Consider the following 17,805-nt stretch of genomic DNA (forward strand, 5'->3'; position numbering starts at 1 on the left):
CCTTGGGCACACTAACTTTTTTGTACCTCAGTTTCTTAGTATGGACACTAGGGAAGTCATAGCCCCACCCCATAAAGTTCTCGTGAGAAATAAGTATAATGTTCTTAGAAGTGTGCTTGGCATGTAGTAAAAACGCAATGAATTATTCTCTCCTGTTTTCATCTTCTCCCAAGGCTATGAGTTGTGAGTTGGTATCATCCCCCATGTTATAGATAGGAAAGTTAGTGACTTATCCAGGGTGGCTCTCCCATTAGGAGTTTGAACTTGGATCACCTTTTAGGAATGTCTGTCACAGAAGAACAGCATCTAGTAGCCTTTGGGGTTAGGACCCAGCCTATAAAGGGAAACATTTCTTAGGGTCAAGATGATCTTTAAAAGACCTTTAAATCACTCACAAAGATAGTACTCATGCTTCTGTGGACACAGCTTCATACGATAATTCTTTTTTTTCTTTTTAATGTTTTTATTTATTTTTGAGACAGAGACAGAGCATGAGCAGGGGAGGGGCAGAGAGAGAGGAAGACACATAATCTGAAGCAGGCTCCGGGCTCTGAGCTGTCAGCACAGAGCCTGACGTGCGGCTTGAACTCATGGACTGTGAGATCATGACCTGAGCCAAAGTTGGATGCTTAACCGACTGAGCCACCCAAGCGCCCCCACTTTTTTTTTTTTTTAACCTTTTTTAATGTTTATTTTTGAGAGCAAGAGAGTCAGAGTGTGAGCAGGGGAGGGGCAGAGAGAGAGGGAGACACAGAATCTGAAGCAGGCTCCGGGCTCTGAGCTGTCAGCACAGAGCCTGAGGCGGGGCTCGAACTCGCTGACGGTGAGATCATGACCTGAGCTGAAGTCCGATGTTTAACTTACTGAGCCACCCAGGTGCCCCTTCATATGATAATTCTTAAGCGCACTAAGATTCCTGAATGGTGAGCTAAAATCAAGAAAAAACCAAAGGAAAGTCTCTATAGAGCTGTCTGGACATTCAGACCATTCTGCTGTGAAGAAAACCTAAGTATTTCTATTGCCTACAAGATTTCTTCCATACTGATTAAAAAAAATTAGCTTTTGGGGCGCCTGGGTGGCTCGGTCGGTTAAGTGTCCGACTTCGGCTCAGGTCATGATCTCGCGGTCTGTGAGTTTGAGCCCCATGTCGGGCTCTGTGCTGCCAGCTCAGAGCCCGGAGCCTGCTTCGGATTCTGTGTCTCCCTCTCTCTCTGCCCCTCCCCTGTTCATGCTCTGCCTCTCTCTGTCTCTGTCTAAATAAACGTTAAAAAAATTTTTTTTAAAATTTAGCTTTTATGCCTTAATATGTCAATGGATTTGTCTGTTGTGGACAGATTAACCAATAACTAGGCATCTTATTTTAAGGATTAGGTTCTAAAATTGGTATTTAAATACGTGCACGATATGACTCCACCATGTACTATGTTCTCTGGTTTTGGCCGGTGAGGTATAATTTCTATAAAATCCAGGGATCATCAGAAGTTGTTAATTATCGATGCAGCAGATAATGCGACCTGTCTTCTAGTGTATGGCACCCTTTTTCTAAGAAGTGACCCACTTATGAGTGGGATGGAGCTGTATTCATATTACACGGCCCATTGGTCTCCAGTTTAGAGATAGAGGATGAGAACATGAAACACACCCGACCAATCAAATTCCTCCTCTCAGGGTTCTAGCACTGGGGCATCAACAAAACTAGTCATTCTCTCCTGTTCATTTAAAGTGAGAGAGAGCTAAGGCGTCTTTTTAGGCTAACCATCTTCAATAGCATGTGAAAAGAAGCAGAAAAGTCTGATCTGCTGAAAAATAGGTTAAAAGATGTGTTAGGGATACACAGGAGGGAGAGAGAGAGAGAGGAGAGAGAGAGAGAGCAGAAGTGAGGAGAGAAGACAGTTGACTAGGAACTAGGTTACTAGTGGCTAATTTGTACTTTTAATTCCTTGTGAAGCTTAAATGTACCAACTGGGTTTGGTTTCTGTGAATACTCATAGAGTCTTTTAAGATGTATGTGTGTGTGTGTGTGTGTGTGTGTGTTCAAGTTACACTCCTTACTTCCATCTTGTATTTTATTTCCTGAAGCATCACAAAGGTGTCTAATCCCTGGCCATTTGGAGACAGAAATACCATAGTTATTTCAATTTTTAACACTTGTATTTACTTGAACCTTGGCTTGCAGACTAGAAAAGATTTTGAAAAGTCATCTTGAACATCTCCTTTACTTCTAATGAATATCGCATCTTGTCCATTCCAGATCTTTCCTATTTTTAGTAAAGTCCAGGTAGGGGAATTCTATACTCTTGTCAGTAACTCATTTTTAGTGTAAAATAGTCCTCATAATTAGGATGTATTACCTCCCATGCAACATAAATCATTCTGATTGCAATGACTCATGTTTCCCAAGCCAAACCAGGGGGCAAAATCTATTCACACAAGAGAAACAAAATGGTATTTTTCCACATCTGTTCCCACAATTGTAGGAATTCCAGCCTTACTCAAAACTCTATCAAATAGCTCTGAAAGTCTCCAAGAAGTTTTTTCTGTGTATTCCATGAATGACTCCTCTCAGCTTTGAAGTGGCACTTGCTTTTTCTTTCCTTCCAGCCGTGGCTTCCTGTAGCAACGGCTGTTGTCAAGCATGAGAAAACATTTCCCACTCCCCCAACCTGGATGGTCTTCCAAAACGGGGGCTCCAATCTGATCATTCCTCTTGATTCTTTAAATGCCCACTCACATATTTTGGTAAAACATCACCTTGGCTTTTCCTTGCCCTTTTTTTTTTTTTTTTTTTTTTTTTTGGGTAGCATCTTCTTAAGAGTTCAAGGTCAGACTCCAAATTTGGCTGAGACTAACTTGAGTGAGAGACAAGGTATTTTTCTTAGAGCTCCTCCTTACTTTTGACGCAGCCTATGGAGTAGAACCACCTTAAATACTGGTGATTGAAGACACATACCTGTAGGTGTCTCTTCTTTATTAGGTTCTAGATTTACGGAATTATTACACTGCTGTCCACATGTGACCTGTAGTCTCACCAAATCTGTGAAATTATTATCCTCTGGGTGCATTCTTTATGGTGGTGCCAAATAGGTAAACTACTCTAGACCGCAATATTTGGGGACGATTCTAGGACCCTTCCCAGGACCAGATGTCTGGAGTTGTCTCAGGCAAGCACCCAGCCAAGGGCCTCCAGGAGCTCAATATACATTTACCGCCTTAAGCCAAGTGTCCTGGCCTCAGTCAGCCTCAGACCTGACTTCAGATTTTCTCACCGAAGAGCTTTCTTATGAGGTTTACCTCTTCCCTTTGTAAAATAACCCTGGTTCTAGTTTTTTCTTAGTCTCGTTTTCTACCTTTGGTCCTCTCTGTGGCTGCCCTCTGAGCTGCCTCCAACTTCTCTGTGCCCTCTTCTATATGAGGCATAGACACCAAAGGCCACTTTCTGACTGAGCTTAAGGGCCTTGTGGGGATATAACACCAACAGCATGGCTCTTCATGGCCATTCCAGCTGGAGGTCTCCTTGGCCCCTGGTCCTCTTATGAAGTATCTCCTGCTCCAGCCTTACTATGGGAATGTCCTTCCATGGTCCCCTTCTCCTGTCCTTCTCCTGTGTGCCCTGTGTCTCTTCTTGCTCGTCTTGGGGACTGTGCGATCCTCCGTTGGCTGCCAAAATGCAAGCAGAGAAGAGACAGTGATAGCACAGGCCCAGAGGAAAGGGGTCTCTTTAGGAGGAGGCCATCTCTCAAGGCTGGGTTAGGTGTTCATAACCTCTCTGTTGCCATCTACTGTCCTCCCCGGATCTCCTGACCTAGAGTCTCAGCTTGCCTTGCCTTCCCTGTACTCATGGAGAATCAGGACCCCTGGGACAGCCCAAAAGCCTGTGCTTGGTCAGGAATGATCCACGCTCTGAAGGGTTAAGGACAGGGGCCTTGATGGATGGGAGAAAAGTATCAGGGAAATGAGGAAGGTCTTTTTCCGTGTCCCCTACACTCCCCTTTCACATGGTCTCTGGCCACAGCCATGGATAGGAGGGAAAGAAAAGAGGAAAAAGGAAAAAAAAAACAAAACAAAAAACGCTTGTGTTTTCATTTAGCAGCATGAATCCAGGACAGCAATAGCCCCACAGAAGCAACAACCAACTGGGAATTGAGTGGAAAAAAATAGGAATCCTAGAACTATGAACTGTCCAGTTTTTTTGGTGGGAGAGGGAATCGGGGGAGGGCTTAAATAAAATCTTTTTGGGGGAGGGCTCAGCTCTGGGCTTTCATGGATAAAACACCAAAGATCAACTCCATGTGTGTGACCCAACTGTCCTGGAAACTTCAACTGGAAGAGAATCCAAAACTTAAGTTGTGCTTATAACTTCAGCCCAAGTAAGAAAAATGAGGTGGGGGGGGGGGGTGGACACAGGGTGGGGACCAAGTCTTAGGTGGTGGGGGAGGGCTTGGGGACGCATGCGGTGGGGACATGGCGGAAGGGAGCTGTGTCTTTAATTCTGTCCTATGGTTATACATATTTTTTCTTCTATGAATGGGTTTTGCTGTAAATTATAGCTTTGCCCGCGGTCCCTTGGGTCAAAAGACATAGTCTCTAAACAGAAAACAGCTCTGATTGGTGACTTTCCTTTTTCCCTCCCCAACCCCCTTCCTAATTGAAACCAAATGTGCAATATATTGGATGCTGGGATCCCTGGCGCTCTCCCAGGAATCCTCAGAATGTGAGGTTTCTCTCAAAGCATCTTGCATCAGCCTGTGGACGTATGCCTGCCACCGGGCTCCTTCGCCGGCAAAGTGGAAAAAGAAGAGTTTCACAACAGATTCGTTTTTGGGGGGGGCTGGGGAAACGTGGTGGATTATAACTCTGTTTTCTTCTTTCCAAATCTGTGTGCTCCTCCTGGACGAACGTAAGTTATGTCTTTTTGTTTTTCTTTCCTTTTTTCCCTTTTCTAAAAACGAAAGCTCAGAGTGTACTTCTGATGTCTCAGGAAAAGTTGTAAAAAGGAGGCAGGAGGGGGTTTCGAGCCAGGCGGGGAAGGGAGAGGAATAGAGCACCGTAGACTGGAGAAATCCACGATCTCACATTTTGGTGGTGGTGGGGTTGCTGGATTTATATTTACGGAGGGAAGAATAAGGAACACTAAACCAAAGACGACAGGAGCAAAAGGAAGGAATCCATAGAGCTGCAGGATACAATAAACAACATTAGCAGAGTTGAAATTGTTGGCAGGCAAGACAGGCCGATCGCAGAGCTGGTTCGGGCAGGGAGAAAGCGGAGCAGGGGAGCCAGGTTTTAGGCGTTTCGTGGAGGACTTGAGAGTCCCGAGCCTTGGAGAGGGCAGCTTTTTGTACTTTCGTTTTCTCAGCAGCACTGTTGACTTCATCGTGAGAAGGGCCACTTGGGCAGAGGGGCGTCTTCAGGGCGAAGTTTGGGGTGGCCGGGAGGGGGGCCTGCACGCATAGGACACTTTTCACCCCACCTGGCTGGCCTGGGGTGCCTTTCCCTTTGTTATCAAATGACTTGGGACTGTTTGCAGCTGGGACCTCTGTATCCTGGCCGAGGTTCCAGAGTCCCATCCGGGGAGAAAGAGAATTTTTCCAAGTGGCTGAAACTCTCCTGCCAGCAGTTTGAGGCGGGAGCTCTCACCGTTCAAGCCAGTGGAGGGGGGGGGGGCAGCACCATCTTGCCTACCGTTTTCTGCACCCGTTCCCTTGAGGAGCATGGAGTCGGAGCTCTGGAAAGAGCCTCGGAGATCCACCCGGCCCCTCATCTCACAGATGTCGGAAATGGTAGCAAGGAACTGACATGTTCAGGGACGTAGGGCTTGTGGTGGTGGGGCTCCAGCGGTGGGGCTGAAAATTAAGTCGGGGCTTTCTTTGCTGCCGATCTCTGGCTCCTTCCGCCACCTACCTCTGCTTTCTTCTTCATTTCATGGCTGAGATGATGGAGGCACTTTAACGAACAAGTCCCCACAAGGACCCTAGTTACCAGATGGGAGGATGCTAACGGTGGTTCATCTGCTCGTGGTGTCTGTGCTTGTACGGTTGCCCCTTGAACAACAAGGGTCAGGGCATTGACCCCCCCCCCCCCATGCATTGAAAACTCACATATAACTTTGGGCTCCCCCCAAAACTTAACTACGAATAGCCTACTGTTGGCCAGAAGCCTTACCCGTAACAGTCGATCAGCACATACTGTGTATGTTATACGTACGTATATGTGTATATATTATATGCTGTCTTCATGCAATAAAGCAAGCGAGAGGAAAGAAACTCTTATTGAGAAAACCATAAGGAAGAGAAAATACATGAGCAGTACTGTACTGTATTTACTGAAAAAAGTCTGCGTAAGCAGATCTGTGTGGTTCGAATCCGTGTTTTTCGAGGGTCAACTCTATTTGGTGAGTGTGTGCATGGAAAATAAAGAAGCTAACGCTGAGGGTTGACTGTGCACCACACTCCATGTTCAGAGCTTTCTATGCAATATTTGATGGATTTTCACAGTTCTGTATGACATGGTTCCTATTTTATAGGTAAGGCTATGAGGGCTTAGCAAAGTGGAAGGAGTTGCTCAAAGAAATGCAGCAAATAAGTTTGAAAGTCATGTAGGTCTGACTCTAAAACCTGTGCTTTTTTAAAAAAATCATTTGCATTTTGTTTTTTTATGTTTTTAAGTTCATTTTATGAAAAAGAGCGCACGAGTAAGGGCGGGGCAGAGAGAAAGAGAGAGAGAATCCCAAGCAGGTTCCGCACCACCAGGATAGAGCCCGACATGGGGCTCGAGCCCACGAACTGCAAGATCATGACCTGAGCCTGAAATCAAGAGTCGGAGGCTTAACCGACTGAGCCACTCAGGTGCCCCAACATTTTATTTTCTTTTAATTGAGGTGGTAATGACTGGATGTTTGTATGCATTAGGAAGTGAACCACAGTCAGTCCAGCTGCCATCTGTCTCCTCACTTGGTGGCTCAAAACTGTTTTCTTGGGATAGGAACTAAAATCCAAGTCCCTAGGCTGTAGTGCACCCCTTACCCCTCCACACGTAGAGTTAGTTACTTTTGGAGGTGAAGTCTCCGTTTCCTTCTGTGACTGCGAGTGAAAGTGCCAGGCTGCGGGGACAGTACGGATCCTCTCCTGAGGCCATTTCTGTGCACGTGGATGGATATTTATCTGGACACGGGAAGGGGGCCGCAAGTGGGCATCTTTGTGGGCTAATTTCTGTGCGCTTGGTAAATACTTACCCTTGTTAGGCAAGGAGCCTGGGATTTAGAGTCAGAAGAACCCAGTTCGGGTTCTGGCTCTCCTGTTTCCTTGGCATCTGTACCTACTCCATGGGAATAACAGCCATACTTTTCGGCATCGTTGTTTGCAGAGCTATTGGACACGCGTGTGTTCGGAAGGCTATGAAGGGCTTGACCATACCCGTTCTTCTAATGATAATCGTTATCAACATTGGAACCCAGTGTGAGGCAGTCCCTGTGCTGTTGTGGCGCCAGTGCTGGGGCCAGCAGGAGGGTGGCCGTATGTGGCCGTGTAACTCTGCAAGGAAGGCCTCAGTCCTGAGTGTCCATCTCTTCTGGGTGGAAGCGATCCCTCCAGGTTTTCTAGCTGGAACTCCCCTCTGGCGGCCCGGCCTGGCCATGACTCCTCACCCAAAGAAGGCAGTGGGGGCGGAAGGACACCATGTTGTTCAAGCATCCCCTGCTTCTGTCGGCACTGCCTCTGAACACGAGGGGTGTAGTCAGGATCAGTTCATTGGTTTCTCCTCAGAGGAGATCAGCTTTGGAGGAACTTCGTATCTAGCTGAGGATAGATCGTTGGCCCAAGATTTTTTGTCATTGGCACAGGCGCATCTCACCCTGTCTCTTACCTCATGTTCCCCCTTCTGTGCCTGGAGTCAGCAGGACTACAGCTGCTCCCGGGGGTGGGGCTGGAGGGCCAGCGGGGCCTTGGGGAGGCCCCTGCTCTGCTTCTGGTTAAGGTCTGTTTGCTTTATAAACACCAAAGGTAAAGGAAGTGGGGAAGGCATTTTCAGAATCTTTTACCAAGAATCCTCAGATTGAAACTTCCAACGGTATCTGTGTCTGTGGCATAACAGAAAATATATGTATTGGTCTCTGCCCCTGGTTCTTGGCACAGAGCCCCTGAAGTCCTCATAGTTTCCTAAGTGATAAGAGCACTGGGACATTTTTGTTCTCGTCCTTGGTCTCTGACTCTGGTTCCTGATGCAGAGCTCCTAAAATCCTCAGAATTTCTTGGGTGATGGGAATGTCCTTTTGTTCTAATGAGGTGACTCTTGGTGGGCTCCTGGATGGGGACTGGTCACCAGAAAGACTGAGCCATGATTAGAAGCCTGGAATTTTCAGCCCCACCTGCTCTCCTCCAGGAAGGGGAGAGAGGCTGGAGAGTGACTTAGTGATCCATCATGCCTATCTGATGAAGCTTCTATGAGAACCCCCAAAGTATGTGGTTTGGGGAGCTTCCAGGAGGGTGAACACTGCCATGAACCGGGAGGGAGGCACACCCCAATCCCACAGGGACAGAGGCTTCTGTCCTCGGGACCCTCCCAGACCACCCCTATGTATCTCTCCTTCTGGCTGTTCTTCTGTATCTGTTGACATATCCTTCTTTATGTAATAAACTGGTGAATGTGTTTCCCTGAGTCCTGTGAGCTGTTCGATGAGCAGCTCAAATCTGAGGAGGGGGTCGTGGGGACCTCCGATTTGTAGCCACATCAGCTGGAAGTTGCAGACCTACTATTTGCAATTGATGTCTGCACTGGAGGAGGATAGTCTCGTGGGACTGAGCCCTCAACCTGTCGGGTCTGCTCCAACTTCAGGCACTTAGTGTCAGAATTTCTGGTTGTGGAAAATCCACAGAGCTGGTGTCAGAGATATTGGGAGTGCGTGAGGAGAGGAAACAGTGTTTTTCCTAGACAGTGTCTGAGCACAGAGTGGAAGCATCACCCAAAGGAGCCACATCACCCACCACTCTCTTCTAGCCTATTAATTCACTGTCTTCTTCTCTTCTTTTTTTTTTTTAATTATTTTTAACATTTATTTATTTATTTATTTATTTATTTAAAAAAATTTTTTTTTTCAACGTTTATTTATTTTTGGGACAGAGAGAGACAGAGCATGAACGGGGGAGGGGCAGAGAGAGAGGGAGACACAGAATCGGAAACAGGCTCCAGGCTCTGAGCCATCAGCCCAGAGCCCGACGCGGGGCTCGAACTCCCGGACCGCGAGATCGTGACCTGGCTGAAGTCGGACGCTCAACCGACTGCGCCACCCAGGCGCCCCAACATTTATTTATTTTTTGAGAGACAGAGAGAGTGTGAGTGGGGGAGAGGCAGGGAGACACCGAATCTGAAGCAAGCTCCAGGCTCTGAGCTGTCAGCACAGAGCCCGATGTGGGGCTCGAACTCATGAACCATGAGATCATAACCTGAGCCAAAGTCAGAGGCTTAACCGTCATTGAGCCACCCAGGCACCCCTGTCTTCTACTCTTCTGATCGAGTCACTCCCCAGACTTTAAGTCGGATGAATGACCTATCACACATAAGGGATGTAGTTCAGACTTTTCCCTCTGATTGCATTTTTAATAGACATGCTAAAAAATTAGAGTGACCACCCCCTTTTGTTAATATCACGTCACTCTAAATTAGTGTTAATAACTCTCAGACATGCTTCCCAATCTCCCCTTTATATGATCCACCTTCAGGCACTTTACATCGCCCACATCTCAAACATGCAACCCAAACACATGTCTCACTGGCATCCAGATAGCTCACCTCCGTCTAAAGACGGACCTCCACAGACATGCTGAAGTCCTGTGCCACCTCACATAAATGGTGACCATCTGCAGTGCAGACACACTGGGTTCTTTATGCCCCTTCCCCTGTTGGAAGCCGTGCACCATATGAGTCGACTCTCTCCCAGCAATGACGACTCAGTCCAGAAATGTGCCCAACATCCCCAGGCATCCGAGCGTCTCTGAATTCAGCAACCATCCACCGTGAGGGCTGTTCCCCAGTAAATTAGAAACCTCGGTGGAACTTAAGGACCTCCAGACCAATTACATCAGAGTATCTGCAGTGGGGGTTGGGAACCAGTACTTTGAGGTGTTCCCCAAGTGATTTTATTGTGAACCTTTGCTGGTAAATGTCCATGTCTGTTGCCTCAGCCTCTCCTTAGCATGGATGAAGGGCGGGCAGGGGAGAGAAACCAGCCCAGGCTACCTCCCCCTCTCCTGTTGTCCTGTAAAGAATTTCACTCTTAGTGCCTCTCTTCTCTAGTTGGCATACCTCCCTCCTCTAGTTGGCTTCTCTGAGCTTTGTGCAGACCTCCTCGTGATGGGCACGACCTCCCTTTTCCCCTTAAGTGGGAGCTTGTGCAGGCCGCAGACTCTTCCAGTGTGAAGTTGGCCAGACATGGGTTCCAATCCCAGCCTGCGCTCACCTGCTGTGGGACCCGGGGCGACCTGCTCAACCCCCCTAAGTCCTGGTTTCCCACCCTGCGAAATCAGGACTATAATCCCCAACTAACACGCATCACAAATGCCACCCCTGAGCACTCAGCATGATGTTGCTCGTGTAGTTCATAGATGATGTCGATGCGGATGGTTTTTATTATTAGTTCAGCGTTGCTGCTTGGTCCCCTTGTTGAAGCACAAAACATCAGCCCAGCTGTTTTCCCGCGGCCCGGTTCTTAGTGCAACAACATTCACCTGCCCAAGGCCACCTCTGCCGAGAATACCACCCAAAGTGCTCTCGCAGAGGAAAGGACATGGGCTTAAATTCTGGCTTAGCCCCCACTTATTAACCATGTGACCTTGGATAAGATACCTAACCTCTTCGAATCTCCTTTTTCTCATCTCGTAGGTTTGTTATGAGAAATGGGTGCCATTAGATATGCAGGGGGGCCAGCAAAAACCCTCACACATGGCAGATGTTTTGAATAAATAAATGCCCAGTAAATGGTGTCCCTCTCAGCTTTCTGAGGGAACCATTGATTCCTTATGGTCTAAAAGCCTACCATGTATGCACCCTGGGGATTAATATCTTGGGTTGATTCCTTTCATTTGAACCCTTTGACTAGATCATGGATGTGATTTTTTGGAAAATGGTCCTTTGGGATTTGAAAAGACAGTTATCATGTCATGTTCTCCCCTCATCTCCTCCTTCCCCCACCGCATGCACCTTTACCCAACCTCTCCCTTATTACCTGAGACACACTTGTGCCTACTACCATCTTTTCATAGGGAACTGATCACAAGAGTGGATTACTAGGCTTGGGGTCTGCACAACACCAGGAGAAAAAGGATTGGCAATTTGGGGCAGGTAGGGAAGAAGGGATCATAGAGGTTGTACATTGGGCAGGCTAATCGCACCACAATGGAAAGGCTTAGGGTCCATTACAACGAAAAAACAGCCTCATTATGATGAGAAGTATGAGTGACAATTACTACTGCTGTTGTAACTGAATGTAAAATGCATTCAGGAAAGGGAGACCTGAGTTAATAAAAGAGAAATTCAAGTTTTGTGCTTTTGTATAAGTCCTCCAATATCAGACTGGTCCCACCAAAGCCTCCAAGCTGGAGGACGGGGGGGCAAACTGGACTTGCCTTGTTTGCATTCACCTGTTTTTCTGTCCTCCTCCTAAGTCCCTACCTCCCTTCCCCATCGTGCTACACTTGTCTGGAGTTTCCATCTGTTTATCTCTGGTTGTTCTGGGTTCCATTTTATTTGGTTTTATCCCATTCAGCAAGCATTTGTTCACTGCCTGTTAGTGTAAGACACTCTGTTTAAAATTTTTAAGTAACCATAGCTTAATAAAGGAATTAAGATGTCCAGTCGTCTCTCCAGGAACATTCACCAGAACACCCATCACCTAATGGCTAAAGTGATGGTCTCCCTAAACTTTCTCTGTCTCTTTTCATCTCACTTGCATACATTTGAATTTGTTATGATAGAGCCAGTGTTATTCAGACATGACTTGGTTGAAAATAATTCTCTTCTTATTTTGATTTCCTTTCTCATTTTTGCTTTCCTTTCTGTTTAACGTGGAACTCTTTGACGTTTCCAAGTTGCTATGATTCTCCAAGCAATGGCGAATCCCAGCATTTGGTAGGGTATATACGTTTTAGCTGGAATCTCACCTTGGCCTCCCGGCACTGAGAAAGGTCGGGTCTGGCCCAGCGCAAGTATCACTGAGGCCTGGAGATGCGCTGAAAAGGCAAAGGGCTTAGACTCAATCCGAAGCCCCTGGGTTCAGCTGGGATTCTCCGGGACCCTGGGCATGGTCTGCAGTGGCTCCCTCGGGGGAGGGATTGTGTTTTGTGCCTAGAGAGATACCAAAGAAGTGTTGGAGGAAATGACCTACTGCTCAGAGGTTAATGCCACCTGCTCCATGGTGTGGGGGCCAGAGGGGAGGGTGTGTGAAGCATAGAGCCTCGTGTGCAAAAGGCAGTGAGGGAAAATAACGCGTGGTAAGGTGTTGGTCCCAGCGCATCATTTTCAAGATTTTTAACCTCAGACAAGTCTCTTATCCTCATTGGGCCTCAGTGTCCTCATGCCGTGCCTATGAAGTTGGTAGGTAGGTTGTGTGCCCTTTCGGACACGTTTCACAGGGAGCCAATCCAGCACAATTCACCATACACAAGATTGTCTTTAGGGTCTTATGGGCTTAGGCAGCCACAGATGCATCGAGCTGGGAGATGGATTAAAAAGAAGGATGAATAATCTAGTTTTTTTTTTTTCATTTCTTTCTTTTAAAATTTTGAACACCGTAGGAGTTCAGAAAAATCAAACAATTAAAGGCTTGGTGAACTCTCATGTCCAAGAGAAGTAGTTTCCCCCCGATTTCATGTCTTTACACCAATAGTGCTGGTTTAAAAAAAATCAAAATTTTAATCCATTATGAATATTATAGCATTCTGGAAAGCTCTGTCATAACTTTGTTTTTTCTGAATTCATTTATTTATTTCTTAGCCAATAATTATCGTGTGCTTGCTCTCTGTCAGGTGCTTCTCTAGGTGTTAGTGATAAAGAAGACTAGGGACGCCTGGATGGCTCCGTTGGTTGAGCATCCAGCTTCGGCTCAGGTGTGATCTCGCGGTTCGTGGGTTTGAGCCCCAGGTCAGGCTCTGTGCTGACAGTTCGGAGCCTGGAGCCTGCTTCAGATTCTGTGTCTCCCTCTCTCTCTGCTCCTCCCCTACTTGTGCTCTCTCTCTCTCAAAAATAAGTAAACATTAAAAAAATTAAAAAAAGAAGACCAACAAGATGATGGATGTTTATGATCACTCATTACTTTATTATTTTTTAATGTTTATTTATTTTTAAGAGAGAGAGAGAGAGAAAGAGAGACAGAATGTGAGCAGGGGAGGGGCAGAGAGAGAGGGAGACACAGAATCCAAAGCAGGCTCCAGGCTCGGAACTGGCGGCACAGAGCCTGACGTGGGACTCGAACCCACAAACTGCAAGATCATGACCTGAGCCAACGTCGGACGCTTAACTGCCTGGACCATTCGTTCATTACTTTAGACAATCACTACTTTACATTCTGGGGACAGACAAAGTTCAGTTTGGAAAATTGGTATCCAGGATTGGGTTAATAAGATTTTACTTTTTAATTTTTTAATGTATATTTATTTTTGAGAGAGAGGGGGAGAGAGAGAGAGAGAGAGCGCATAAGTGGGCGAGGGGTAGAGGGAAGAGGGACAGGATCTGAAGCAGGTTCTGTGTGACAGCGGCGAGCCTGATGTGGGGCTCGAACTCAGGAACCGTGAGATCATGATCTGAGTTGAAGTCGGACACTCAGCTGACTGAGCCAGTCAGGTGCCCCCAGACTTTGCTTTTTAAATTTGAACCGTAATTAAAAAATAGTGTCCTTGCACAGTGATTGTCAGCAGAGCTGGATGTTATACAAAAAAATAAGATCCAAAGTTTAATATTTTATTCTTCATAATTTATTTTTTTAAAAATTAATAGACCTTATGTTCTAGAGCAGCTTTAGCTTCACAGAAAACTGAGAAGAAAGCCCAGAGTTCCCACACACTCGCTTTCCTTTTGTACACAGTTTCCCTATTAACATCCTGTATTATTATTACGTTTCTTTTTTTTCTTTTCTTTTTTTTTTTTTGAGAGAGAGGGTTCAAGTGAGTGAGGGGCAGAGAGAGAGGGGAGAGAGAGAGAGAGAGGCAGGGCTCACACCTGATGCAGGACTCAAACTCACAAACTGTGAGATCATGACCTGAGCCAAAGTCAGATACTTAACTGACTGAGTCATCCAGGTGCCTTATTACATTTCCTTTTTCTTTTTAAAAAATTTTTAAGTTTATTTATTTTTCACAGAGAGAGAGAGAGAGAGAGAGAGAGAGAGAGACAGAGCACACGTGGGGGAGGGGCAGAGAGAGAGGGAGACACAGAATCCGAAGCAGGCTCCAGGCTCTGAGCCATCAGCACAGAGCCCGATGCAAGGCTCGAACTCATGGACTGCAAGATCATGACCTGAGCCGAAGTCAGACGCTCAACCGACTGAGCCACGCAGGTGCCCCTACATTTCTTTTTTTAATCAGTTACTCACTACGTATTTATTAAACATCCGTTGTATGTTCCACACCAGTTATTATGGGGATAGAAATGAATAAATCATATTGACGCCCCTCAAATTGTTTATAATGTTGCATATCTACAATTTGGAGGCTCTTGTTCATTAAAAATTTTTTCTTGTGCACTTGGTGCCTGCCTGATTCAGGGTTAAGGTTTAGTACAGTGCCTGGACATAGCAGACATTCAGTGAATATCTGTCGAATATATGAAAAACGAGAACGAAAGATCCAGAAGTAGAAGACATAATCACTGTCCTTAAGAACTTGGGAAACAGCTGACACATATGACAGGGACTAGATAACGTTTCAAAAGTAGAGAAAATAGTATTGGATCTCAGTAAAGGACACATTGGTATAGGCAAATAAGGCGTAAAGCAATCAGTGACCATCCCAGCTTCTTTACTGGGATTGTATTCCTCACCTTCTGGTCACCATTGTCTTTGGTGCCATGGTCTTCACATTATTGTCATAATTCTGGCTACCATTATGTGTCTGAATACCAAACATTAAAAAGCAAACTTCCACATCCCCACAGTAAGGCCAGAGAAGTGTGTGTATGTGTGTGATTGTAGCAGGTTTAAAGTGCCCCTACCCCAATACATGCCCATTCCTTTGCTCACCAGGAGCAAAAGGACTTAGGCTGGGTAAAAGGGCACCATCTTAACCCTCACGGGGGCTGTGCAGCCAGGGCATCTCGCAGGACTGTAACTTCCCAGGGGCACGCAAAGCTTAAGAGGAGTGGTGAAGGGTCCAAGGCTGCTGGCACTTGGCCTTGAGGACGTGGCCTCTTGAGACCCGGGGAACAAGCTGATCCGAAGAAGAGAGCAGCGAGGGACAAATTCACTCAAGAGTCGTTAATTGTTCCTGGGACAGAGGTAGTTCTAATTTTTAGAATGTTTACATTATGTAGAGTTTTAAAATGGAGATAATAATGATAAGATGATATCACAGGAAATCAAAACGAAATCCTAATCCTAATAAAAATCCCAGTAAGTTATTTTTCAGATACTGACAAAATGATTCCAAAGTTTATATGGAGAGGCGGGAGACACTGAACAGCCAATCCAATATTGAAGAAGAAGAACAAAGGCTTACTCCAAAGTCACAGACAGTGTGGTGTTGGTGCAGGTGTAGACAAATAGGCCAGTGGGACTGGATAGAGAGCCCAGACTAATACAGTCAACAGATCTTTGACAAAGCAGCAAAGGTGATACGATGGAGAAAAGACAGTCTTTTCAATAAATGGTGCTGGGACAACTGGACATCCTTGTGCAAAAAGAAAACAAATAAATCAAGACACAGAGCCTTCAGAACAATAATCTAGAAGAAAGTCTAGGTGTCCTCAGGTGACCTCAGGTATAGCAATGACTTGTTAGACACAACGCTAGGGATATGATACTTTCTTTTTTTTTTTAATTTAATTTTTTAATTTAATTCAAGGTAGTTAACATGCAGTGTTGTATTAGTTTCAGGTGTGCAATATAGTGATTCAACAATTGTATACATCACCTGGTGCTCCTCACAACAAATTCACTCCTTAATCCCCATCACCTATTAAAGACCTGATCCTTGAAAGAATCGATAAGGTAGGCTTCATCAAAATGAGAACCCCCTGCTCTTTGAAAGGCAATGTCAAGACAATGAGGATACAAGCCACAGACAGGCAGAAACTATGGGCAAAAACTCAGTTGATAGAGGATGGTTATCCAAAATGTGCCAAGACCTCTTAAAATTCAATGATAAGAAAAGGAACAGTCTGATTATAAAGTGAGCCAAAGACCTGAACAGACTTCCCCCCAAGGAAGAACACACATAGCAAGTAAGCAGATGAAAAGATGTTCAACATGATATGTCATTAGAAGACCTCACATGAAAATGGCAGTGCTTTACCACTGCATACCGGTTAGAATGGCCAAAATCCAGAACACCTACATCACCAAATGCTGGTGTGGGTGGAGCCACAAGAACTCTCACTTGCTGCTGGTGGGAATGCAAAATGGTGCCGCCAGTTTGGAAGATAGTTTGGTAGGTGTTTTTTTTTTTGTTTTGTTTTTTTGTTTTTTAATAAAACTAAACATGCACTTACCCTATGATTAAAAACTCATGCTCCTTAATGCCCAAATGAATTGAAAACGTATGTCCATCCAGAAGTTTGCCTCAGGTATTGGCAATGTTTATAGCAGCTTTGTTTGTAATTGCCAAATGCATAACCTGAACAGGTAAACTGTGACACACCCAATGGAATATTATGCTGCGGTAAAAAGACGTTAGCTATCAGGCCCTGAGACGACTGAATGCCTATTACTAAGTGAAAGACGGCTGATCTGAAAAGGTTGCAGTCTGCAACTCTGACATTCTGGAAAGGAGCAGAAGTCTGGAGACAGCAGCAAGATTGGTGTTTGCTGGGCGTTAGTGGGAAGGGAGAGATGAATACACCGAGCACAGGATTTTTAAGGCACTGAAACTATTCTGCACGATACCAAATGGTAAACACGTGTCATTATAACTTCATCCGAATGTACCACCCCAAGAGCGAACCCTAATGTGAACGCTGGACTTTGGGTGAGAGTGATACATCAGTGTAAGCACGCTGATTGTAAGAGATGTACCACTGTGCTGTAGGATGTTGACGCGGCGGAGGTTTGGTGTGTGTTGGGGGCCCAGGGTGGCTGATACAGGAGAACACTCTAGTTTCTTCTGCTCAGTTTTTCCGTGAACTGAAAACTGTTCTAAAGTCCCAAATCCCAAATTCCCAGCACTCTGATTTCCTCCTGGCTACTTTCTTATTTGAAGACAGACCTTTTTTTATAGTTATAATGATGAACATTTCTATTTAAAAGCTATTAATTGTATTTTTCAGATAACTATTGCTATTGCATCATAACTTCAATAATATCTTATTTAATAAAGATAATGGAGGCAAAACCCTTGCTATCAATGGTTGAAACTATTGATAAAGACTAATGGGTTAATAGCAGGTATTTGGGAAATCTGTTTGCCACATCATTCAAATTGTAATAGCTATCACCTTAAATAACAGTCATATGGTTTTTGTTTGTTTTTCTGGTCATTTGTTTAAAAAATTTTTTTTTAATGTTTATTTATTTTTGAGACAGAGAGAGACATAGCATGAACGGGGGAGTGAGGTCAGAGAGAGGGAGACACAGAATCTGAAGCAGGATCCAGGCTCCGAGCTGTCAGCACA

The 17,805-nt window shown here is 45.4% G+C and overlaps 1 protein-coding gene across 4 annotated transcripts in view; it reads left to right on the forward strand.

Moving 5' to 3' along the window:
• Nucleotides 1-4,663: 4,663 nt before the first annotated feature.
• DDR2 (discoidin domain receptor tyrosine kinase 2) overlaps nucleotides 4,664-17,805 on the forward strand; it is a 155,117-nt gene continuing 141,975 nt past the window's right edge. For 2 of the 4 annotated variants that reach the window (XM_045456618.1, XM_045456623.1), the window contains exon 1: nucleotides 4,667-4,897. The gene's annotated coding sequence lies outside the window, so the exon portion shown is untranslated. Of the gene's footprint in view, nucleotides 4,898-17,805 lie in introns of all 4 variants that reach the window. The other 2 variants (XM_045456624.1, XM_045456619.1) reach the window with 2 other exon arrangements.

The sequence above is a fragment of the Leopardus geoffroyi genome, chromosome C3 (genome assembly GCF_018350155.1).
Source record: "Leopardus geoffroyi isolate Oge1 chromosome C3, O.geoffroyi_Oge1_pat1.0, whole genome shotgun sequence".
Lineage (NCBI taxonomy): Eukaryota > Metazoa > Chordata > Mammalia > Carnivora > Felidae > Leopardus > Leopardus geoffroyi.